Source organism: Oncorhynchus gorbuscha, linkage group LG15, assembly GCF_021184085.1.
Source record: "Oncorhynchus gorbuscha isolate QuinsamMale2020 ecotype Even-year linkage group LG15, OgorEven_v1.0, whole genome shotgun sequence".
Lineage (NCBI taxonomy): Eukaryota > Metazoa > Chordata > Actinopteri > Salmoniformes > Salmonidae > Oncorhynchus > Oncorhynchus gorbuscha.
Genome location: NC_060187.1, coordinates 65,430,874 through 65,456,444, shown reverse-complemented (window position 1 = coordinate 65,456,444; position 25,571 = coordinate 65,430,874). Strand labels below are relative to the sequence as shown.

Sequence of the window (25,571 nt, the reverse complement as noted above, 5' to 3'; positions counted from 1 at the left end):
CCAGTGGGTCAGACGTTTACATACACTCAATTAGTGTTTGGTAGCATTGCCTTTAAATGGTTTAACTTGTGTCAAACGTTTCGGGTAGCTACCACAAGCTGCCAACAATAAGTTGGGTGAATTTTGGCCTATTCCTCCTGACAGAGCTGGTGTAACTGAGTCAGGTTTTTAGGCCTCCTTGCTCGCACACGCTTTTCCAGTTCTGCCCACAATTTTTCTATAGGATTGAGGTCAGGGCTTTGGTGTTGTCTTCCGGTGCCGACAGAGATGGCTGCCTCGCTTCGCGTTCCTAGAAAAATATGCAGTAATTTAGTTTTTTTATGTGTTATTTATTACATTGTTAGCCCAGGAAATCTTAAGTTTTATTACATACAGTAAGGAGGAACTATTGTATATAAGAGCAACATTACGACCAGGAACACGACTTTCCCAAAGCGGATCCTGTGTTTTGTCCACCACCCGGGACAATTGATCGGATTCCCAGCCGGTGACCCAAAACAACGGCGCCGCAGAACTGGCAGACGGAGCGTTCTTCTGGTCAGGCTCCGTAGACGGGCACATCGCACACCGCTCCCAAGCATACCACTCGCCAATATCCAGTCTCTTGACAACAAGGTAGACGAAATTCGAGCAAGGGTTACCTTCCAGAGAGACAGAGATTGTAACATTCTTTGTTTCTCGGAAACATTGCTCACTCAGGATATGTCAGAGTTGGTACAGCCACCGGTTTTCTTCACGCATCGCGCCGACAGAAACAAACATCTCTCTGGTAAGAAGAAGGGCGGGGTGTATGCCTTATGATTAACGAGACATGGTGTAATCATAACAACATACAAGAACTCAAGCCCGTTTGTTCAACCTGACCTAGAATTCTTTACAATCAAATGCCGACCGCATTATCTACCATCATAATCACAGTCATGTATATCCCCCCAAGCAGACACATTGACGGCCCTGAAATAATTTCACTTGTAAACTGGAAACCACATATCCTGAGGCTGCATTTATTGCAGCTGGGGATGTTAACAAGGCTAATCTGAAAACAAGGCTCCCTAAATTTGATCAGCATATCGAATGTGCAACCCGGGCTGGCAAAACCCTGTATCATTGTTATTCTAACTTCCGTGACGCATACAAAGCCCTTCCCTGCCCTCCTTTCGGAAAATCTGACCACGACTCCATTTTGTTGCTCCCAGCCTATAGACAGAAACTAAAACATGAAGCGCCCGTGTTCAGGTCTGTTCAACGCTAGTCCGCCCAATCGGATTCCTCGCTTCAAGATTGCTTCGATCACATGGACTGGGATGTTCCGCATAGCGTCGGACAATAACATTGACAAATACACTGATTCGGTGAGTGAGTTTAATCAGGGCAAGGTGCCCGGAAACATGACCGAATACAAACAGTGCAGCTATTCCCTCCGCAAGGCAATCAAACAAGCTAAGTGTCACAGTATAGAGACAAAGTAGAGTCGCAATTCAACAGCTCAGACACGAGAGATATGTGGCAGGGTCTATAGTCAATCATGGACTACAAAAGGAAAACCAGTCCCGTTGCGGACCACGAGGTCTTGATCCCAGACAAACTAAACAACTTCTTTGCTTGCTTTGAGGACAATACAGTGCCACTGACACGGCCCGATACCAAAACCTGTGGGCTCTCCTTCACTGCAGCTAACGTGAGTAAAACATTTAAACATGTTAACCCTCGCAAGGCTGCCGGCCCAGACGGCATCCCCAGCCGCGTCCTCAGATCATGCACAGACCAGCTGGCTGGTGTATTTACGGACATATTCAATCGATCCTTATCCCAGTCTGCTGTTCCCACATGCTTCAAGAGGGCCACCATTGTTCCTGTTCCCAAGAAAGCCAAAGTAACTGAGCTAAATGACTATCGTGTAGGAAACAACATCTCCACCCCGCTGATCCTCAACACTGGGGACCCACAAGGGTGCGTTCTCAGCCCTCTCCTGTACTCCCTGTTCACTCATGACTGCGCGGCCATGCACCAACAACGACGAGACGGCCTACAGGGAGGAGGTGAGGGCCCTCAGAGTGTGGTGTCAGGAAAATAACCTCACACTCAATATCAACAAAACAAAGGAGTTGATTGTGGACTTCAGGAAACAGCAGAGGGAGCAGCCCCCTATCCACCCCTATTTACATCGACAGCCCCCTATCCTATCCACATCGACAGGACAGTAGTGGAGAAGGTGGAAAGTTTTAAGTTCCTAACCTCAGGAGGCTGAAGAAATGAGTCTTGTCACCAAAAACACACAAACCTTTACAGATGCACAATCGAGAGCATCTTTTCGGGCTGTATCACCGCCTTGCACGGAAACTGCTCTGCCCACAACCGTAAGGCTCTCCAGAGGGTAGTGAGGTCTGCACAACGCATCACCGGGGGCAAACTACCTGCCCTCCAGGACACCTACACCACCCAATGTTACAGGAAGGCCAAAAGATCATCAAGGACATCAACCACCCGAGCCACTCCCTGTTCACCCCGCTATCATCCAGAAGCCGAGGTCAGTACAGGTAAATCAAAGCGGGGACCGAGAGACTGAAAAACAGCTTCTATCTCAAGGTCATCAGACTGTTAAACAGCCACCACTAACATTGATTGGCTGCTGCCAACATACTGACTCATCTCTAGCCACTTTAATAATGAAACATTAATGTAATAAATGTATCACTAGCCACTTTAAACAATGCCACTTTATATAATGTTTATATACTCTACATTACTCATCTCATATGTATATACTGTACTCTATACCATCAACTGCAGCTTGCCTATGCCGCTCGGCTTTCACTCATTCATTAATCTTTATGTACATATTTTTTATCTTGCCTATGCCATTCGGCCAACGCTCATTCATATATTTTTATGTACATATTCTTATTCATTCCTTTACACTTGTGTGTATAAGGTAGATGTTGTGAAATTGTTAAATTACTTGTTAGATATTACTGCATGGTCAGAATTAGAAGCACAAGCATTTCGCTACACTTGCATTAACATCTGCTAACTACGTGTATGTGACAAATAAAATTTGATTTGATGGCCACTCCAATACCTTGATTCTGTTGTCCTTAAGCAATTTTGACACCACTTTGAAAGTATGCTTAGGGTCATTGTCCATTTGAAAGACCCACACATGATGCTGCCACCCCGGTGCTTCACGTTTGGGATGGTGTTCTTCAGCTTGCAAGCCTCCCCCTTTTTCCTCCAAACACAATGATGGTCATTATAGCTAAACAGTTATATGTCCAGAGGACATTTCTCCAAAATGTATGATCTTTGTCCCCATGTGCAGTTTCAAACCGTAGTCTGACTTTTTATGGCTTTTTTAATGCCGATTTTGGAGCAGTGGCTTCTTCCTTGCTGAGCGGCCTTTCATGTCGATTACGGACTCGTTTTACTGTGGATATATTTACTTTTGTACCCGTTTCCTCCAGCATCTTCACAATGTTATTTTCTGTTGTTCTGGGATTGATTTGCACTTTTTGCACCAAAGTATGTTTATCTCTAGGAGACAGAACGCATCTCCTTCCTGAGCGGTATAACGGCTGCGTGGTCCCATGGTGTTAATACTTGCGTACTATTGTTTGTACAGATGAACCTGGTACCTTCAGGCATTTGGAAATTGCTCCCAAGGATGAAGCAGACTTGTCAAGCAAAGAGGCAATGGGTTTGGAGGTAGGCCTTGAAATACATCCACAGGTACACCTCCAATTGACTCAAATTATGTCAATTCGCCTATCAGAAGCATATAAAGCCATGACATAATTTTTGGGAATTATCCAAGCTGTTTAAAGGCACATTCAACTTAGTGTATGTAAACTTCTGACACACTGGAATTGTGATACAGTGAATGATAAGTGAAATAATCTGTCTGTAAACAATTGTTGGAAAAATTACTTATATCATGCACAAAGTAGATGTTGTCATGACATTGCCCTCTTTGGGTACAGAAAGCCCCATCCCCCTCTCCCTGCCTCCTACAACTAGGCTGCTGTGGTCAGAGAGGTCGTAAATTCCTCGAAGAGATTATCTCCTCATGGGCACAGTATAGAGAGAGAGTGAATTTTCATAGAGAACAAAGGAATTTCTTCCACCTCACAGAACTTGAGTTCCGAACAACATTTATGTTCCGGAGAAGGTATAAAAGATCGGTGAAGAATCCAGCTACGAACTGGTCCATTTGTTATATTTTGGTGAGGCTCATGGGCCACATTACCATAATTCTGTTTATATAATAGCCTCAGATATGAGGTTACATCTAATTGTTTTATAAGATGAATGAGTGAGGATGATACTGTTTGTAAAGTTGTGTAATGTAATTTTGGATGGTTTAATGAAGGAAACTCCAATTCCCTTTTGAGTTGAACTAAATCAGAGTACCGCCCATGAACCCAGTTAGGGTCGGGCATCCTGGGACAGGCCTTTTTCTGCAACTCCTTAAACTGAATAATTTTGCACGCCCAATTTTTCAGTTTTTGATTTGTTAAAAAAGTTTGAAATATCCAATAAATGTCGTTCCACTTCATGATTGTGTCCCACTTGTTGTTGATTCTTCACAAAAAAATACAGTTTTATATCTTTATGTTTGAAGCCTGAAATGTGGCAAAAGGTCGCAAAGTTCAAGGGGGCCGAATACTTTCGCAAGGCACTGTATATATTGATTGCAATTGTTCCCGAATAAGTGAGCGTTCATGTGCAAAGGATTAGTATTTCAATTGTTATAATCATCAACTCTGTCGTGACTTCTCAGGTGACCCCCACTTCCCTTTTGTCTAACAAGCCGCCATGCCGGTTTAGCCCACTGGGGCACATTCTCCTATCATTTCTTGTAACCATATTTACTTTGTTTGTTTGTTTATGCATTTCTGTGAATTACTTAATTAGAAAATAAATTATTTAAGACAATTGATGTATGGATGACTCATAGTGAAGACTGGGTTCGTGCAGATAACCAACAATTTACGACGTTTGGAATGAGACTAACGTGAGGTAAAGTAAATAATAAATTAATTAAGAAGACTAATTGATCAGATGTGAGAATATCTGAAAAGTTATATTAGGAAATTATAACTTTGTAATCTGAATATTTTCCTTGGTGCCCCGACTTCCTAGTTAATTACTGTTACATAATTAATCAGTTTAAATCGCGTAATACTAATTACAGAGAATCTTTGATAACTAAAAGTCTTCATTTAATGACAGTAAAGACACGACAATGTCCTACCCGACGTGCCCAAACTATAGTTTGTTAACAAGAAATTTGTGGAGTGGTTGAAAAACTACTTTTAATGACTCCAACCTAAGTGGATGTAAACCTCTGACTTCAACTGTATGACCTGATGTAAAAGCAAACCATATCTCATCCTTTTTCATTGTATGAGTAGCTGGCTCCCCTTTGTGTGCAATTTGCGATTCATTACTACCACAATCAAATTAACATTGTACTTTACTCCCGACAATACTCCTTCTTTGAATTTCCATCAAGAGAAGAAGAAATGAAATGAAGAGACAGCTAGGGAGACACATGGAGAAAAGGAAGTGTGGGGGAGGAGGAAAAGGTGAGCGGTAGAGAGGTTTGTAGTACTAGTTTCTAGTAATGTAAACTTCAGGGAAGATGTGAGCAGGAATAGAACTGAGACATTAAGAGTCAGCAGCTCTATTCACAGCAGAGCAGAAAGCGAGGGAGAGAAACGGAGAGCGGGAACAAGTGGAAGAAGAAAAAAAAGACGAAGAAGGAGGTTGTTCTGGTTGATCGCACCGATCTGTTAGTCGGGCCAAGCTAAACGAGCGCCCCGTCAATTACCAGAGAGATGTGTTTCCTGTCACCCTCCTCCTCCTCTCTTCTCCCCCTTACCTTCTTCCCTCCTGTTTTACTGCGGCAAAGATGTGGATCAGTGGTCATGAAGGATAAGAGACGACGAGAGAAACTTCACTCTCAAGTTTCAAGTTTTATTAGTCGTATGTACAGGATACACATGGTATACAGTGGCAGGTAGCCTATCGGTTAAGAGCGTTGGTCCAGTAACTGAAAGGGCGCTGGTTCAAATCTCCAAGCCGGTCAGTTAACCCTCAACAACAACCAGCAACCTGACTTCTCGGCCCCCGGCCCAAGCTCCCAGACGCCAGGCCCCCAACCATCCAAGTTCCACCCACAGTTCCCCTCGAGAGCTGCCCTTCAACCACCCAGAGGAACTTAAAAACTGCTGACTCTCTCTACTGCAGTCCTGTTGATGTGGATCGGGGCATGTTCCCTGCTCTGCTTCCTGAAGTCAACAATCAACTCCTTTGTTTTGCTGACATTGAGGGAGAGGTTGTTGTCCTGGCACCACAATGCCAGTTCACTTACCTCCTCTCTATAGGCTGACTCATTGTTGTTGGTTATCAGGCCTACTACCGTGGTGTCGTCAGCAGACTTGATGCTGGAGTTGGTGTTGTGCAAAGCCACACAGTCGTGGGTGAACAGGGAGTACAGCGGAGCTCTCCTCTGCAGCTTTTCTCCTCTTCTATCTCCATTCCCCTTCTCCTCTTCCCCTCTTCCTTGTTTAAATCAGCCCAGTGGCACAGGTCATTATCTACAGCCTCGTTCTCTCTCCGACGTTTCTCGTTCTCTCTTCTCTAATCCATTCTACCACTCCCCCCAATCCTTCACAGAAGCCTTATTCCAATGAACAGAATTCCAAGGACTTATCCCAATTGGAATTCCAGTCCTGGGATCGTCCGTGGGGAAAGGGAATCTCGTCCACCTGTGACGACCTCACCTGAGATGAAAAGATTCTAAAGAGGTCAAAGGTGAGACGAGGGGTCAAAGACAATCTCTTACACACACACACACACCCACTCATATGAGTGTGTGTCAGATGCTCCTATTAGCTCCTGGCCTTATCTTTTCCGTACAGTACGTTATCTTTATTTCTGTCCAGTGTGAGTGGCGCTTCCTAGAATAGCCCATCTCTCCACACGTATGGGCTAATGCAGCGGGCCTGACCCTAATTACCTTTCATTAACTTAATCCCATTCACAAGAGCAACCGCAACAACAAACACACCGAAATACACACACGCTCTCACTCTCAGTGACTCCATCTCTCTGGGGCCTCATCAGTCCATTCAGGTGCAGGCTATATATGGCCCAGCTGAGTGGATGTCTGCTCGCATGTGTGCTCTCGGGCGTGTTTACCGTGTGTGAGGTGATGAAAGAAAAAGTGTGTAAGGGAGGTTGTGTTTGACGATGTCAATGTGTGTGTGTTAGCAACCTGTCCTGAAGACTCTCATGAAGGGGCAGTGGGTTATTTGGTGTGAAATTGGGTAAATAGGGAGAGGACAGCATATAGATACACTTCGAACCTGTGTGATGACGAGGTGTCATGTGTTTAATCACAGTGGAAACCCTAATAGACAGACGGGCTATGGAACTACTGTTCATGTCAGTCTGTCTCACACACACACACGGCCCTGCTACAGGACACACCACAACTGGTGAGAGCACACACACTTTCGGTCTCTATGGGGGCAGAAATCTGTTGTCGTATCATGTGGACTCATGGAGGGCTTCTCTCAACACACTTGTTTATGTGTCAATCTAAATTACTAACAGAACAACTCCCCTGTGACACACATACACAACTCAACAAGACCCCTCTGGCTCTCTCAGAAAATGTCCCCCTCACCCCCCCTACCAGATTCTCACTGCTATAGCCTTCCTTGACCAAACGGACATCAGGGCTGAATAGAGGCACCAGTTCAAAGCTACACTATCTGAAACGTCACTAGCCTATTGGAGGCCTGTGGGAGGAAGCATCGTTACTCCCTGTATATCTGTGAGAGGGAAGGGTGTACATTATGGACAAAATTCAGGCATATTCGTCTCCTCTCCTCTGTCCCGATTACATTCACTCAGTCTAGATATAACTCTTCTCTTCACGCACAGGTCAGTAACAACGTCCTCATCCTCTGTGGAGCTGCCAGGAGTATATTCAGTGGCACCTGGGAGAGAGTGTGTGGTAGCAGAACCACTTAGGGCCTTCAGAGCGGATCACTGAGGTATTTTGTGTTTATTCACCAGGGTCAGAGGGGGAGACCTGGGTCAAGCAGCCAGGAGACAGATGGGGAGAGAGAGAAAGCAATGTGTGTGTGTGTGCATACGTGCGTGTGTGCACTCCCAGCAGTTGTGCTGTGTCCTGTACCAGGGGTAGCAATGTGTGTGTGCCTCACCAGCTGTGGTGTGTCCTGTACCAGAGGTAACAGTGTGTGTCTCACCAGCTGTGGTGTGTCCTGCACCAGGGGTAGCAGTGTGTGTGTGTGTCTCACCAGCTGTGGTGTGTCCTGTACCAGGGGTAGCAGTGTGTGTGTGTCTCACCAGCTGTGGTGTGTCCTGTACCAGGGGTAGCAGTGTGTGTGTGTACCTCACCAGCTGTGGTGTGTCCTGTACCATGGGTAGCAGTTGGTGTGTGTGTGTGTGTGTGTCTCACCAACTGTGGTGTGTCCTGTACCAGGGGTAACAGTGTGTGTGTCTCACCAGCTGTGGTGTGTCCTGTACCAGGGGTAGTAGTGTGTGTGTGTCTCACCAGCTGTGGTGTGTCCTGTAGCAGGGGTAACAGTGTGTGTGTCTCACAAGCTGTGGTGTGTTCAGTACCAGGGGTAGCAGTGTGTGTGTGTGTGTGTGTGTCTGACAAGCTGTGGTGTGTCCTGTACCAGGGGTAACAGTGTGTGTGTGTCTCACCAGCTGTGGTGTGTCCTGTACCAGGGGTAACAGTGTGTGTGTGTCTCACCAGCTGTGGTGTGTCCTGTACCAGAGGTAACAGTGTGTGTCTCACCAGCTGTGGTGTGTCCTGTACCAGGGGTAGCAGTGTGTGTGTGTGTCTCACCAGCTGTGGTGTGTCCTGTACCAGGGGTAGCAGTGTGTGTGTGTCTCACCAGCTGTGGTGTGTCCTGTACCAGGGGTAGCAGTGTGTGTGTGTGTCTCACCAGCTGTGGTGTGTCCTGTACCAGGGGTAGCAGTGTGTGTGTGTCTCACCAGCTGTGGTGTGTCCTGTACCAGGGGTAGCAGTGTGTGTGTGTACCTCACCAGCTGTGGTGTGTCCTGTACCATGGGTAGCAGTTGGTGTGTGTGTGTGTGTGTGTCTCACCAACTGTGGTGTGTCCTGTACCAGGAGTAACAGTGTGTGTGTCTCACCAGCTGTGGTGTGTCCTGTACCAGGGGTAGTAGTGTGTGTGTGTCTCACAAGCTGTGGTGTGTTCAGTACCAGGGGTAGCAGTGTGTGTGTGTGTGTGTGTCTGACCAGCTGTGGTGTGTCCTGTACCAGGGGTAACAGTGTGTGTGTGTCTCACCAGCTGTGGTGTGTCCTGTACCAGGGGTAACAGTGTGTGTGTGTCTCACCAGCTGTGGTGTGTCCTGTACCAGGGGTAACAGTGTGTGTGTGTGTGTGTGTGTGTGTGTGTGTGTGTGTGTGTGTGTGTGTGTGTGTGTGTGTGTGTGTGTGTGTGTGTGTGTGTGTGTGTGTGTGTGTGTGTGTGTGTGTGTGTGTGTGTGTCTCACCAGCTGTGGTGTGTCCTGTACCAGCTGTGGTGTGTCCTGTACCAGGGGTAACAGTGTGTTTGTCTCACCAGCTGTGGTGTGTCCTGTACCAGGGGTAGCAGTGTGTGTGTGTGTCTCACCAGCTGTGGCGTGTCCTGTACCAGGGGTAGTAGTGTGTGTGTGTGTCTCACCAGCTGTGGTGTGTCCTGTACCAGGGGTAGTAGTGTGTGTGTGTCTCACCAGCTGTGGTGTGTCCTGTACCAGGGGTAACAGTGTGTGTGTGTCTCACCAGCTGTGGTGTGTCCTGTACCAGGGGTAGCAGTGTGTGTGTGTGTGTGTGTGTGTGTGTGTGTGTGTGTGTGTGTGTGTGTGTGTGTGTGTGTGTGTGTGTGTGTGTGTGTGTGTGTGTGTGTGTGTGTGTGTGTGTGTGTGTGTGTGTGTGTGTGTGTGTGTCTCACCAACTGTGGTGTGTCCTGTACCAGGGGTAGCAGTGTGTGTGTGTGTGTGTCTCACCAACTGTGGTGTGTCCTGTACCAGTGGTAGTAGTGTGTGTGTGTCTCACCAGCTGTGGTGTGTCCTGTACCAGTGGTAACAGTGTGTGTGTCTCACCAGCTGTGGTGTGTCCTGTACCAGGGGTAGCAGTGTGTGTGTGTCTCACCAGCTGTGGTGTGTCCTGTACCAGGGGTAGCAGTGTGTGTGTGTCTCACCAGCTGTGGTGTGTCCTGTACCAGGGGTAGCAGTGTGTGTGTGTCTCACCAGCTGTGTTGTGTCCTGTAGCAGGGGTAGCAGTGTGTGTGTGTCTCACCAGCTGTGGTGTGTCCTGTACCAGGGGTAGTAGTGTGTGTGTCTCACCAGCTGTGGTGTGTCCTGTACCAGGGGTAGCAGTGTGTGTCCTGTACCAGTGGTAACAGTGTGTGTGTCCTGTACCAGGGGTAACACTGTGTGTGTGTCTCACCAGCTGTGGTGTGTCCTGTACCAGGGGTAACATTGTGTGTGTGTCTCACCAGCTGTGGTGTGTCCTGTACCAGTGGTAACAGTGTGTGTGTCCTGTACCAGGGGTAACAGTGTGTGTGTCCTGTACCAGGGGTAACAGTGTGTGTGTCTCACCAGCTGTGGTGTGTCCTGTACCAGGGGTAGCAGTGTGTGTGTGTCCTGTACCAGTGGTAACAGTTTGTGTGTGTCCTGTACCAGGGGTAACAGTGTGTGTGTCCTTTACCAGGGGTAGCAGTGTGTGTGTGTCCTGTACCAGGGGTAACAGTGTGTGTGTGTCCTGTACCAGGGGTAGCAGTGTGTGTGTGTCCTGTACCAGGGGTAGCAGTGTGTGTGTGTCTCACCAGCTGTGCTGTGTCCTGTACCAGGGGTAACAGTGTGTGTGTGTCTCACCAGCTGTGGTGTGTCCTGTAGCAGGGGTAACAGTGTGTGTGTGTCTCACCAGCTGTGGTGTGTCCTGTACCAGGGGTAACAGTGTGTGTGTGTCTCACCAGCTGTGCTGTGTCCTGTAGCAGGGGTAACAGTGTGTGTGTGTCTCACCAGCTGTGGTGTGTCCTGTACCAGGGGTAACAGTGTGTGTGTGTCTCACCAGCTGTGCTGTGTCCTGTACCAGGGGTAACAGTGTGTGTGTGTCCTGTACCAGGGGTAACAGTGTGTGTGTGTCCTGTACCAGGGGTAACGGTGTGTGTGTGTCCTGTACCAGGGGTAACAGTGTGTGTGTCCTGTACCAGGGGTAACAGTGTGTGTGTGTCCTGTACCAGGGGTAACAGTGTGTGTGTCCTGTACCAGGGGTAACAGTGTGTGTGTGTCCTGTACCAGGGGTAACAGTGTGTGTGTGTCCTGTACCAGGGGTAGCAGCGTAGCCTCCAGGATGGCGTTTTGCTCTGTGTTGAGGTCCTGCCACAGGGAGACCAGGATGATGAGGAGGTGGGTGGCGCTGCGCAGGCGGACAAACGCCTTATTCAGACATGCCCGGTTCTCCTCCGCTACATCTGCCAACGCTATCACCTGACAGAGAGAGAGTCAGTGCCTGCTGTCATTCACCAGCAGCAACTTATCTAAGCAACTCTGAATCAAGTGTCAACTCTGTAATGCAAAGGTACTTTATACAAGCAAGTTTCCTGTTGTCTACTAGAATGATAAGTGATTGAACGGGACCCTGATTCAAAGTGCCAATGGAAACAAGGCTTCAGGGTCAACATGGGGACTCCAAGTCATTAATGTTAATCCCTCCATACAAGACGTTCTCTAGAAGTCAACTCCGTAACGCATCAGTAACCTTCTCTAGAAGTAAACTCCGTAACGCATCAGTAACCTTCTCTAGAAGTCAACTCCGTAACGCATCAGTAACCTTCTCTAGAAGTCAACTCCGTAACGCATCAGTAACCTTCTCTAGAAGTCAACTCCGTAACGCATCAGTAACCTTCTCTAGAAGTCAACTCCGTAACGCATCATTAACCTTCTCTAGAAGTCAACTCCGTAACGCATCAGTAACCTTCTCTAGAAGTCAACTCCGTAACTCATCACTAACCTTCTCTAGAAGTCAACTCCGTAACGCATCAGTAACCTTCTCTAGAAGTCAACTCCGTAACGCATCAGTAACCTTCTCTAGAAGTCAACTCCGTAACTCATCAGTAACCTTCTCTAGAAGTCAACTCCGTAAGCCATGTGAATGAGCATGGAGAGGGAGGTGGCTCTGCAGTGTCTCTAGGTGTGGTCTGAGAGTTGAACCTGAACAGGAGGTCAATACCTCCATTTTTGGGACGGATGAGGGGGACAACATGAACGAGCGATGACAGAAGAAGACGGATGAAGGTGAACAGAACAAGAGAAGGCACGTCAGAGGGAGGGAAATAAGAGAGGAGGGGAAGTCAGGAGGAGGGGAAAGGAAAGAGTGAGAACATCCTGTCTGTGGATGTGTGACTAATGGCAGAGTGCAGGTAAGAGTTGGGGTCAACACCGTTTTCAGTTTCACCATGGCAGAGCACCTCGATTCACGAATGCACTGGAATCTAGAGGGAAAGTAAAACCAGCCCTGTAGTGGTGCATGTAGGCTAGCTAGTGGGAGAGTAGTACAGTATGGTGTTGGACAGCACACAACTGATTATCTGCACACCACAGGCGGCACCTTAACTGGGGAGGACAGGCTCATAGTAACGGATGGAACAGAATTAATGGAATGTTTTCGAAACACATCAAACACATGGTTTCCATGTCCATCCACTCCATTCTAGTCATTATTATGAGCCGTCCTCCCTCAGTAGCCTCCTGTGCCGCACGCACGCACGCACGCTCGCTCGCACGCACGCACGCACGCACGCACGCACGCACACACACACACACACACACACACACACACACACACACACAGGTAGTACTGTGGCACTGTAAGCCAAACACAACCCACGTAACCATTAACACAGTCACCCCCTCCACTCCCCCCACTTCCGTCTCCCCGGCAACCATGTCAATCAGCCAAACGTTTGTTTAACGTCTCTCCCCCCCGGCTCCTCCCAAAGAAAACCTCTAGAGGAAACGGACTTTCAAAGGGGTGAATTTGCTAGTAAAGATTGGTGTGTATTGATAAAAAGGGCCGCCCTGCCAAGCCGAGCCAAATGGAGGTTCCCAGTGAAGGGCTGCATTGTGTGGGACCAAACGCAGAGCTGATTGATGCCAGCTGAGGGGAACAGAGGCACATTTAACCAGAAAGGCCACGACACCATGCTAATTCATATGGGTTATAGTGAGAGGGATGGGGAAGCGAGATTTAGTCCAATACAAAGACTAGCAGTAAAAAACGTGTCACTGTCCTAATACTTTTGGAGCTCACTGTATTTAAGCGAGTAAAACATTCAGGGTGGTAAAGCTAGCTAGCATTTCCCCCTTATTCACTAATTTAGTAATCCTAGCTCGGTGCTAGCTAAGCTAAGCTGGCAATGTCAACACATTTTCCAACTGTCAATTAACGTTTCAAAAGTGTCATAAAACATTTAGTTAACAAATGGTAGCTGTCTCACTATTTTAAGACAAACATTGTACTTTTTCAGATTATGAACCTTTACCAAAAGGACAAATTAAGACAGAAACAAAATGCTGTTCTTTCTATTTTGGCTACACAGGTGGAGAATGTGAGGGGTGAGAGGTCAGTGAAATGTCACTTCCTGGTGACCTCTTGCTTCAATAAAAAAAAAATATATAATAATATTTAGTTAATGTTTTAGTTTATTATTTCATAACTGACATTGTACGTTTGCACATTTCTAATAACAAAATGAGCTAATAAGAAGCCAGAAAAACGCTGGGCTCTCATCAAGGAAGTGATGTCACATGCCACCTTTCCTCTTTAGTCAAAACGATAGCAACTGGTTTCTGCCTTTTAATTTGTCCTGTTTTAAAAAAGGTTCGTAATGTTCCACAGTACAATGTAAATAGTGAAATAACATTAACCAAATGTTTCATGAGTTTTACGACAATTAACGTGTTAACAGTGTGCCAGGGGCTTAGCTAGCTAGCTACAACCTTAGTGAAAAAGAGGGAAATGCTTGCTTGCTTTATCACCATGTGTTAGCAACAACTATTTTAGTGAGTAAAATGTACTATGTGTCTGAAATGGGGAATTGAATGTGAATGCTTTTAATATCAATATTTGTTAAGTCTACTCAAGAAAAGTTCAACTGAAAAATGTCAATAGTAGGTCTCTTCCGCGTTACCTTCAGCAATTGCTTACATCTGGAAATTAGAAATACAGTTTTCATATTACCTTGAACATTCTGTGTTGTGTCTGTATTCTTTTTGATATAACATTTACATTTTAGGCATTAAGCAGACGCTCTTCTCCAGAATTACTTACAGGAGTAATTAGGGTTAAGTGCCTTGCTCAAGGGTAGAGACAGATTTTTCACGGGGATTCAAACCAGCGACCTTTCGGTTACTGTCCCTCTGCCCTTAACCACTAGGCTACTTTATGAATGGGAGAATAGAAATGACAGTACATTGACTGCATAGAATTCACACAGACGTCTAATGTTGGCGTTATAGATCAGTGGCAAACTGCACAGCTAATTACCATGAAGTGCTTAGCTATAAATGGGGAAATATATTTGACAGCATAGAATTCATACATAGAACCGTCATGTGTGCGTTATAGACCAGTACGGCCAACTTAGGCTTCATTTTGAAGTGGAGGAGGGCTGTTAATAATGAGTTATGAGATGTCCCTCAACTACACGAGCTGATCCGTAAAATGTACCCTGGTGATTCTTTATCTTTATTCACCTCAGTGAGGAGGAGAAGATCATCGTCACAGACCTACACACGAACAGTGGGGGAAACGGGTCTAGTACATTCTATAGATCAGCATCATTTTCAAACTGTGGCTTGGCCTTTAGGCATATTCACTATCACTGGTATGGCAGAAGCACACTTTTGAGAACAGCCATAATGATGACACTACACTATCATTGTAATGATTCATCTATTAAGATACCTAAATATGAGCTCTTCCATAGCATGAATACTCTACAGATATGCCATGGATCTATTTCATTGATCTTTAACAATGTGGTTGGGACCTGTTATAACACGTTCCTGAAATGACGTGTAATTAATGAGTTATGGATATGTATTTATGGATATCTAGCCAAAGTAAATCGTTACCAAATAGTCATAGTACTCTCTATGTCCCCTATCCTCCAGGCCGGCTCGGTCCTCCCCTCCCGCTCCGTGGCTCGACGACTCATTGCGAGCTCACAGAACAGGGCTCCGGGCAGCCGAGCGGAAATGGAGGAAAACTCGCCTCCCTGCGGACCTGGCATCCTTTCACTCCCTCCTCTCTACATTTTCCTCCTCTGTCTCTACTGCTAAAGCCACTTTCTACCACTCTAAATTCCAAGCATCTGCCTCTAACCCTAGGAAGCTCTTTGCCACCTTCTCCTCCCTCCTGAATCCTCCTCCTCCCCCCCTCCTCCCTCTCTGCAGATGACTTCGTCAACCATTTTGAAAAGAAGGTCGACGACATCCGATCCTCGTTTGCTAAGTCAAACGACACCGCTGGTTCTGCTCACACTGCCCTACCCTGTGCTCTGACCTCTTTCTCCCCTCTCTCTCCAGATGAAATCTCGCGTCTTGTGACGGCCGGCCGCCCAACAACCTGCCCGCTTGACCCCATCCCCTCCTCTCTTCTCCAGACCATTTCCGGAGACCTTCTCCCTTACTTCACCTCGCTCATCAACTCATCCCTGACCGCTGGCTACGTCCCTTCCGTCTTCAAGAGAGCGAGAGTTGCACCCCTTCTGAAAAAACCTACACTCGATCCCTCCGATGTCAACAACTACAGACCAGTATCCCTTCTTTCTTTTCTCTCCAAAACTCTTGAACGTGCCGTCCTTGGCCAGCTCTCCCGCTATCTCTCTCAGAATGACCTTCTTGATCCAAATCAGTCAGGTTTCAAGACTAGTCATTCAACTGAGACTGCTCTTCTCTGTATCACGGAGGCGCTCCGCACTGCTAAAGCTAACTCTCTCTCCTCTGCTCTCATCCTTCTAGACCTATCGGCTGCCTTCGATACTGTGAACCATCAGATCCTCCACTCCACCCTCTCCGAGTTGGGCATCTCCGGCGCGGCCCACGCTTGGATTGCGTCCTACCTGACAGGTCGCTCCTACCAGGTGGCGTGGCGAGAATCTGTCTCCTCACCACGCGCTCTCACCACTGGTGTCCCCCAGGGCTCTGTTCTAGGCCCTCTCCTATTCTCGCTATACACCAAGTCACTTGGCTCTGTCATAACCTCACATGGTCTCTCCTATCATTGCTATGCAGACGACACACAATTAATCTTCTCCTTTCCCCCTTCTGATGACCAGGTGGCGAATCGCATCTCTGCATGTCTGGCAGACATATCAGTGTGGATGACGGATCACCACCTCAAGCTGAACCTCGGCAAGACGGAGCTGCTCTTCCTCCCGGGGAAGGACTGCCCGTTCCATGATCTCGCCATCACGGTTGACAACTCCATTGTGTCCTCCTCCCAGAGCGCTAAGAACCTTGGCGTGATCCTGGACAACACCCTGTCGTTCTCAACCAACATCAAGGCGGTGGCCCGTTCCTGTAGGTTCATGCTCTACAACATCCGCAGAGTACGACCCTGCCTCACACAGGAAGCGACGCAGTTACTAATCCAGGCACTTGTCATCTCCCGTCTGGATTACTGCAACTCGCTGTTGGCTGGGCTCCCTGCCTGTGCCATTAAACCCCTACAACTCATCCAGAACGCCGCAGCCCGTCTGGTGTTCAACCTTCCCAAGTTCTCTCACGTCACCCCGCTCCTCCGCTCTCTCCACTGGCTTCCAGTTGAAGCTCGCATCCGCTACAAGACCATGGTGCTTGCCTACGGAGCTGTGAGGGGAACGGCACCTCAGTACCTCCAGGCTCTGATCAGGCCCTACACCCAAACAAGGGCACTGCGTTCATCCACCTCTGGCCTGCTCGCCTCCCTACCACTGAGGAAGTACAGTTCCCGCTCAGCCCAGTCAAAACTGTTCGCTGCTCTGGCCCCCCAATGGTGGAACAAACTCCCTCACGACGCCAGGACAGCGGAGTCAATCACCACCTTCCGGAGACACCTGAAACCCCACCTCTTTAAGGAATACCTAGGATAGGATAAAGTATTCCTTCTACCCCCCCCTTAAAAGATTTAGATGCACTATTGTAAAGTGGCTGTTCCACTGGATGTCATAAGGTGAATGCACCAATTTGTAAGTCGCTCTGGATAAGAGCGTCTGCTAAATGACTTAAATGTAAATGTAAATGTAATGTAAATGTCATAGCCCCTACACAACCCCTAGCATACTGTGTGTTATACAACTGTGAGCCCAGAAGAGGACTAAGCATTCATATAGCAGTTAGAACTGTTCAGGCCACCGTGATGTCCAAGGCAGACACCAGCAGAGATCGTACTGCATACCTACAGGTGTATATTGTGCGCATTTAAATTGTAGATGTGTGTGCAAGTGTGAACATGTACTGTAAGTGTTCAACATTTGTGTGTGTTTGTGTTTATGCAAGTGCATGCGTGTGCATGTGCCACTGTGTGTGTGTGTGTGCCACTGTGTGTGTGTGTGTGCCACTGTGTGTGTGTGTGTGCCACTGTGTGTGTGTGTGTGTGTGTGTGTGTGTGTGTGTGTGTGTGTGTGTGTGTGTGTGTGTGTGTGTGTGTGTGTGTGTGTGTGTGTGTGTGTGTGTGTGTGTGTGTGTGTGTGTGTGTGTGTGTGTGTGTGTGTGTGTGTGTTTAAGGAGAAGCAGGAATGAGAAGGGCCTGTCTCTGCCATGGGGGGTTCGCCTCAGCCCTCCTCCTCTACCTCCCCCAACATACCCATCAGTATACCCACAGTATGTGGCACCGTGTCCACCCATTATTTCCCCCTACAGGCAGACTCTATCCCAATTCCACCAGGCTAAAAACACTCTGGTCCCCGTTGGGATAACACATCCTCGACCAATGATAAGTCTTCAAAGATTGGCCAACATATGATTCCTGGAAGGCCAAAACCACAGAAGGGGAGGCTGAAATACATATAGCCTGAACACATGTCTGTGTGTGTAGATAGCATATGAATTAGGTGTAATTTTAGCATCGGTGGTGGGTGATTGACACTGTGGGGTTTGTGGTGTCTACTTGCACCTTGGGGAGAGAAAGAGGAGTTTGGATAGTGTTATGTGAACGATGCTAAGACGTGGGTCTGACTGTTACTTTCATGTAAAGCGACAAGGACACAGCTATTAGCAAAGAGGTATTCTCAGTTTAGCCCACAGATTAGACCCTTCCTGCTCAGTTAACCACAGCAACCAACATGGACAACTTCCAAACACAACCCACATCTCATACTGAACACACGCCCAGCCACACACAGCAGAGGTGAGCTGTGCAGCATGACTGGTAGTGGAAAATGACGTGTCCTCCTCTCTGAGGAGGAGGACATACAACATGAGAGAGAGAGACAGAGAGAGAGAGAGACAGAGTCAGAGAGAGACAGAAAGAGACAGATACAGAGAGAGACAGAAAGAGACCGATACAGAGAGACAGATACAGAGAGAGAGAGACAGATACAGAGAGGTAGAGAGACAGGGAAAGAGGAGAAAGGGAAAGAGGAGAGTGGGAGAGAGGAGAAAGAGGAGAGAGGGAAAGAGGGAGAGAGGAGAGAGGGAAAGAGGAGAGGGGGGAAGGAGAAAGAGGAGAGAGGGAAAGATGAAAGAGGGAAAGAGGAGAGAAGGAAAGAGGAGAGAGGAGAGAGGGAAAGAGGATAGAGGGGGAGAGGAGAAAGAGGAGAGAGGGAAAGAGGAAAGAGGGAAAGAGGAGAGAGGGAGAGAGGGAAATAGGAGAGAGGGAGAGAGGAGAGAAGGAGAGAGGAGAGAGGGAAAGAGGAGAGAGGGGGAGAGGAGAAAGAGGAGAGAGGAGGAGAGGAGAAAGAGGAGAGAGGGAAAGAGGAAAGAGGGAAAGAGGAGAGAGGGAGAGAGGGAAATAGGAGAGAGGGAGAGAGGAGAAAGAGGATAGAGGGACAGAGGAGAGAGGGAGAGAGGAGAGAAGGAGAGAGGAGAGAGGGAAAGAGGAGAGAGGGGGAGAGGAGAAAGAGGAGAGAGGGAAAGAGGAAAGAGGGAAAGAGGAGAGAAGGAAAGAGGAGAGTGGAGAGAGGGAAAGAGGAAAGAGGAGAGAGGGGGAGAGGAGAAAGAGGAGAGAGGGAAAGAGGAAAGAGGGAAAGAGGAGATAAGGAAAGAGGAGAGAGGAGAGAGGGAAAGAGGATAGAGGGGGAGAGGAGAAAGAGGAGAGAGGGAAAGAGGGAAAGAGAGAGGGAGAGAGGAGAAAGATGATAGAGGGAAAGAGGAGAGAGGGAGAGAGGAGAGAGGAGAGAGGGAAAGAGGAGAGAGGGAGAGAGCGGGAGATGGAAGCAGTCAGTGTAGGGAGGGTCAGACGGGGGTCGTGGTATCCACTGAGAGGAGGGTTGTTCCCGCTGCCCCAATGGAGCGCCATTTATAGATTGATAGTAGTTTAAAGGGATATGTGTATGTGTGATTATCCGCTGAGCCTCACAGAGAGACTCACTCTTTCCAAGTTAAAACTGCCATTAAAATCAGACTTTAACGATGGGCAGAATGAACTTGCCCATTTCCTTCAGTGCATTTTCCCAGAGTGCAGTGCAAGGCGAGCTGAAAACTTGCTGAAGGCAGCAGTATGGCTCAAAGACACTGTTTCTCTTCTTCCTACAAGACTGATCGGCTGCTCTCAGCCGTCCTACTCTGCACACACACTATTATCTCACAAACCCACAAGCGTATAGGGAGTTAACCTAAACAGAGACATGTAAAAACACAATGGCACACACACACGAGTGAATGTACTGTATACAAACACAGGCACCCTCTCAAGACAGTGTTTAGACAAGAGGAAAGAGTGTGGCGGTGAGAGAGAGCTCTACAGATACCAGACAAAAGGGTTATGCAACTGTTGCCATTTTAACCAACATTTGAAAACATGTCAATGCTCATTGGTATTTGTTGTTTTCTTTGCCAATAAAGTTTTTTTGTGTGTTTGAGCTTGAGAGAGAGAGACAAAGAGACAGAGAGACAGAGAGAGAGACATAGAGACAGAGAGAGAGACAGAGAGACAGACAGAGAGACAGACAGAGAGAGAGACAGAGAGAGAGACAGAGAACAAGTTAAAGAGACAGTAACAGAGAGTGGGGAAGTGGCTGAGTGAGCTTTGCAGCGATTAGCATCTCGCCAGCCAATGGATGAGGCAGAGACAGACAGTAACTGCTTTTGTCTTTGGTCACGGCCGCGGCGCAGCTAGCGCAGATAACACTGTCTTCTCAGTTCTGATAAGAGCGAGGGAGAGAGAGGATGATCTGGCAACACACAGGCCTTGTTTATAGAAGCCTTCAGAGGAGGAGAGAGAAGGGAAATAAAAAGGGGGGACAGTGATTAGATCTGGCAACCCACACAGGGGCAACCTGAGGTGGGTTATCAGCAGTGGTGGCAGGCTCTGAACCACACCACCAAGATAAAGCTGCTATGATCTTCTCTCCTCCTCTCTACTTTTTTTAATGCTCTCTTTCATTCCAAATGTGTTCGTGTCTGAATCCAGACCAGATACATGTGTATTATAACACAAACTTGTGCACCTATCCGCTACCCTACAGCTTTCAGATTGGACATTTATTTGAAGGGTCCTCATTCCATGGCTCTTTGCCCATTCTCAACTCCATGTGAATGGCTCTCAATATCATCCAGGCAGCATGAGGTGTGTGTGTGTGTGTGTGTGTGTGTGTGTGTGTGTGTGTGTGTGTGTGTGTGTGTGTGTGTGTGTGTGTGTGTGTGTGTGTGTGTGTGTGTGTGTGTGTGTGTGTGTGTGTGTGTGTGTGTGTGTGTGTGTGTGTGTGTGTGTGTGTGTGTGTTCCTATGGTTTCATAGACGTTACAGACAGGTAATAAAATATGACTATTTACAACCTTCCCCAGACTATCAAAGTCAGAGCTTCACATTTGTTTTCTCAGTGAGAAGACGAGGGAATGAGAGACCAGAGAGCTTGTTGGGGTTGTTTTTACACAAAGAGAGAAACAGAGAGAGAAAGAACACACAAAAAACGAAAGAGACATAAAGTACAATAACGTTTCTCTCAAATTTCTATACTTCAATGATCTCACTTTTAAATTTAAATCAACATTGATCACATCGCACAGATCCATTGAGATTGCAAACGCCATAACAAGCCAAGAATGACACCAGAACATCAAACAACCGCCCAGTTTCCCGCCACGTCCCTCCCTACAGTCGGTCCCTACACACCTTCCACCCAGCCCACCAAGGTCACTGGTTCATCCCATGAGTCTGGGTGGTCCGGTCTTACTGCTCCAGACAGGGGGCTCAATTAGAGACACACCCTGCCAGAGAGACACCCAGCCTGGGATTACTAGGAGGGAAGTGCAGGCCTCACCATAGCTCCAGGCCTCCTGATAGAAACCTGGGAGTTGACCTCACAGGTTTAAAGTTGAACCCCCCTGTAACCAGTGCTTAGTAGTTCCAACCAGGCCCACTGAGAGCTGAGATAATGGGGCGTTGGCCTGGTCCAAATGTGAAGGAGGTGGGGCCGCACGCAAGAGTAGAGAGAGATGTGTGTGTGACCAGGTGATGAAACACACTATACACCCCTACAGGGTTGCAAGTCTCTCAAACACACATTCTGTCCCCTCCATGAATCTCTACCACACACTCCCCAGCAAAAGATTACTACAACTGCACTGAGTACAAGAACACACAGCTGTGTGGTGGGACACAAGTTCAGAGAGATACTCTGCCTGCTCTAGCACACCGCTGGGCTTCACCCCAGCATACACTCTGAATCAAAACACACTAATATACCCTGACAAATGTCCGCACGCACGCACACACACACACACACTCGCAAAGAGAAAGACACTCTCTGCACACAGTCAAGGCTCATTTAACATTTATCTTGGCTCTTTAGAAGTGAAAGAATTAATTGTTTCTGGCGTAAGGTAGCCTACAGGGCTAGTTTTGATATCACAGCTGGGAGTTTGAGGACTTCGCTTTGTGTGATTATACAAAGGGTTGTGTGTGAAAGCGAGTGTGTGTTTCAAACTCCTTCAAGCTGTCCTCGCTAGTCGAAGCACAGGTTTTAGACCGGGCAGATTGACCGGCTGGCCCTGTTGCTGAGTTCACTTGTTTTAAAGGGCACGCACGCAGATGCTCCGTCTCGCACACACAAACACATATTCACATGCCGTCGGTCTCTCATTCTCTTACACAAAACAACAGGCAAAGGTCAAAAGGTCCAAACCTGCAACACATCCACACAGACATACATCCACACAGACATACATACACACAGACATACAGTGTCAACAACATAGTGAAGTACAGAGCAGCAGTTTTTACACACAGACATACTAAAGTGCTTAGTGAGCATACTCGGACGATGCTCTGTCATTGGTCATTGGAATAGTGTGTGTCAGTGGACAGTATTTAGTCTCTCTCCACACGGTTTCCATATTTAGCCTCAGCCAGGCTAACTGAGGCCTCTAATCACACAGGACTTTTCTCTAGTCATTTTAGCACACACACTCCCCTGGCCTGTCATTAACAGCTCACACTCACCTCCCAGGCTGCACGCACGCACGCACGCACGCACACACACACACACACACACACACACACACACACACACACACACACACACACACACACACACACACACACACACACACACACACACACACACACACACACACACACACACACACACACACACACACACACACACACACACACACACACACACACACACACACCATTGAATTCATAGACACGCGCACTGTGCACACACATACTGCACATATAAAGCCATGAATACAGGATGCACACTCTCTCTGTCCAGAAACTAAATACCACTGGTCCATTGGGTGATCCCTTGCCTGGTCTATCTTCTTGTTCTGTCTTCCCAAAGAGACACAAGACCTGATTAGCAAGTCAATGCTTGAAACACATTTACATTACATTTAAGTCATTTAGCAGACGCTCTTATCCAGAGCGACTTACAAATTGGTGCATTCACCTTATGACATCCAGTGGGACAGTCACTTAACAATAGTGCATCTAAAACTTAAGGGGGGGGTGAGAGGGATTACTTATCCTATCCTAGGTATTCCTTAAAGAGGTGGGGTTTCAGGTGTCTCCGGAAGGTGGTGATTGACTCCGCTGTCCTGGCGTCGTGAGGGAGTTTGTTCCACCATTGGGGGCCAGGGCAGCGAACAGTTTTGACTGGGCTGAGCGGGAGCTGTACTTCCTCAGTGGTAGGGAGGCGAGCAGGCCAGAGGTGGATGAACGCAGTGCCCTTGTTTGGGTGTAGGGCCTGATCAGAGCCTGGAGGTACTGAGGTGCCGTTCCCCTCACAGCTCCGTAGGCAAGCACCATGGTCTTGTAGCGGATGCGAGCTTCAACTGGAAGCCAGTGGAGAGAACGGAGGAGCGGGGTGACGTGAGAGAACTTGGGAAGGTTGAACACCAGACGGGCTGCGGCGTTCTGGATGAGTTGAAGGGGTTTAATGGCACAGGCAGGGAGCCCAGCCAACAGCGAGTTGCAGTAATCCAGACGGGAGATGACAAGTGCCTGGATTAGGACCTGCGCCGCTTCCTGTGTGAGGCAGGGTCGTACTCTGCGGATGTTGTAGAGCATGAACCTACAGGAACGGGCCACCGCCTTGATGTTGGTTGAGAACGACAGGGTGTTGTCCAGGATCACGCCAAGGTTCTTGGCGCTCTGGGAGGAGGACACAATGGAGTTATCAACCGTGATGGCGAGATCATGGAACGGGCAGTCCTTCCCCGGGAGGAAGAGCAGCTCCGTCTTGCCGAGGTTCAGCTTGAGGTGGTGATCCGTCATCCACACTGATATGTCTGCCAGACATGCAGAGATGCGATTCGCCACCTGGTCATCAGAAGGGGGAAAGGAGAAGATTAATTGTGTGTCGTCTGCATAGCAATGATAAGAGAGACCATGTGAGGTTATGACAGAGCCAAGTGACTTGGTGTATAGCGAGAATAGGAGAGGGCCAAGAACAGAGCCCTGGGGGACACCAGTGGTGAGAGCGCGTGGTGAGGAGACAGATTCTCGCCACGCCACCTGGTAGGAGCGACCTGTCAGGTAGGACGCAATCCAAGCGTGAGCCGCGCCGGAGATGCCCAACTCGGAGAGGGTGGAGAGGAGGATCTGATGGTTCACAGTATCGAAGGCAGCCGATAGATCTAGAAGGATGAGAGCAGAGGAGAGAGAGTTAGCTTTAGCAGTGCGGAGCGCCTCCGTGATACAGAGGAGAGCAGTCTCAGTTGAATGACTAGTCTTGAAACCTGACTGATTTGGATCAAGAAGGTCATTCAGAGAGAGATAGCGGGAGAGCTGGCCAAGGACGGCACGTTCAAGAGTTTTGGAGAGAAAAGAAAGAAGGGATACTGGTCTGTAATTGTTGACATCGGAGGGATCGAGTGTAGGTTTTTTCAGAAGGGGTGCAACTCTCGCTCTCTTGAAGACGGAAGGGACGTAGCCAGCGGTCAGGGATGAGTTGATGAGCGAGGTGAGGTAAGGGAGAAGGTCTCCGGAAATGGTCTGGAGAAGAGAGGAGGGGATAGGGTCAAGCGGGCAGGTTGTTGGGCGGATAGTGGAAATCTAACAAGACAACTAAAATGTGCTCAAGTTCCCTTATAGTGTTAAATTCCCCCACTAATCAGAAAACGCATCAGCTTTTTATAATCCCTCGACTTGAAAGCTAGTTATTCACCCTAGTGAGATACTTGTGTGTGTGTGTGTGTGTGTGTGTGTGTGTGTGTGTGTGTGTGTGTGTGTGTGTGTGTGTGTGTGTGTGTGTGTGTGTGTGTGTGTGTGTGTGTGTGTGTGTGTGTGTGTGTGTGTGTGTGTGTGTGTGTGTGTGTGTGTGTGTGTGTGTGTGTGTGTGTGTGTGTGTGTGTGTGTGTGTGTGTGTGTGTGTGTGTACTTGCTCAATCACTCATGCATTGTCTATCTGTTTGTGTGCGAGACAAAAACAAGGACATCAAATCTAAGCCAGACACAACATTGCAGATCCTGGCTACAAATTAGCATCAAACAGAGAGAGACACTGGAAAACACAAACCCAAACACACACAAACGCCACTCCCAGACCAGAGGTTAGACAAGGTAAGGGACGATCAGTTTGGGGTACACCGCAGTATTTCTCAACTATGGTTTTCAGGAGAGCCCATGGCTGCATGTTAGTGTTCTATCCTAGCACAAACGCGTCTCATTTAACTAACCAATGTCTTCAGGATTAACCAAGTGGCTGAAGCAGATAAGCTGGGCTAGAACAACATGAATGTCCAACCTCTGGCATTCTTGAAGACCATAGAGAAACATCTGTAGAGGATGAGAGGCTCTTCCTCTTCAACACGGCATCATAACAGACTTCATACAATTTAAACGGTGTCACTTTAATAAGGCAACGC

General features: G+C 47.8%; 1 pseudogene; it reads right to left on the bottom strand.

The window, feature by feature from the left end:
• Positions 1 to 6,683: 6,683 nt before the first annotated feature.
• The window catches only part of LOC123997302, a 103,192-nt pseudogene continuing 84,304 nt past the window's right edge, over positions 6,684 to 25,571 (bottom strand).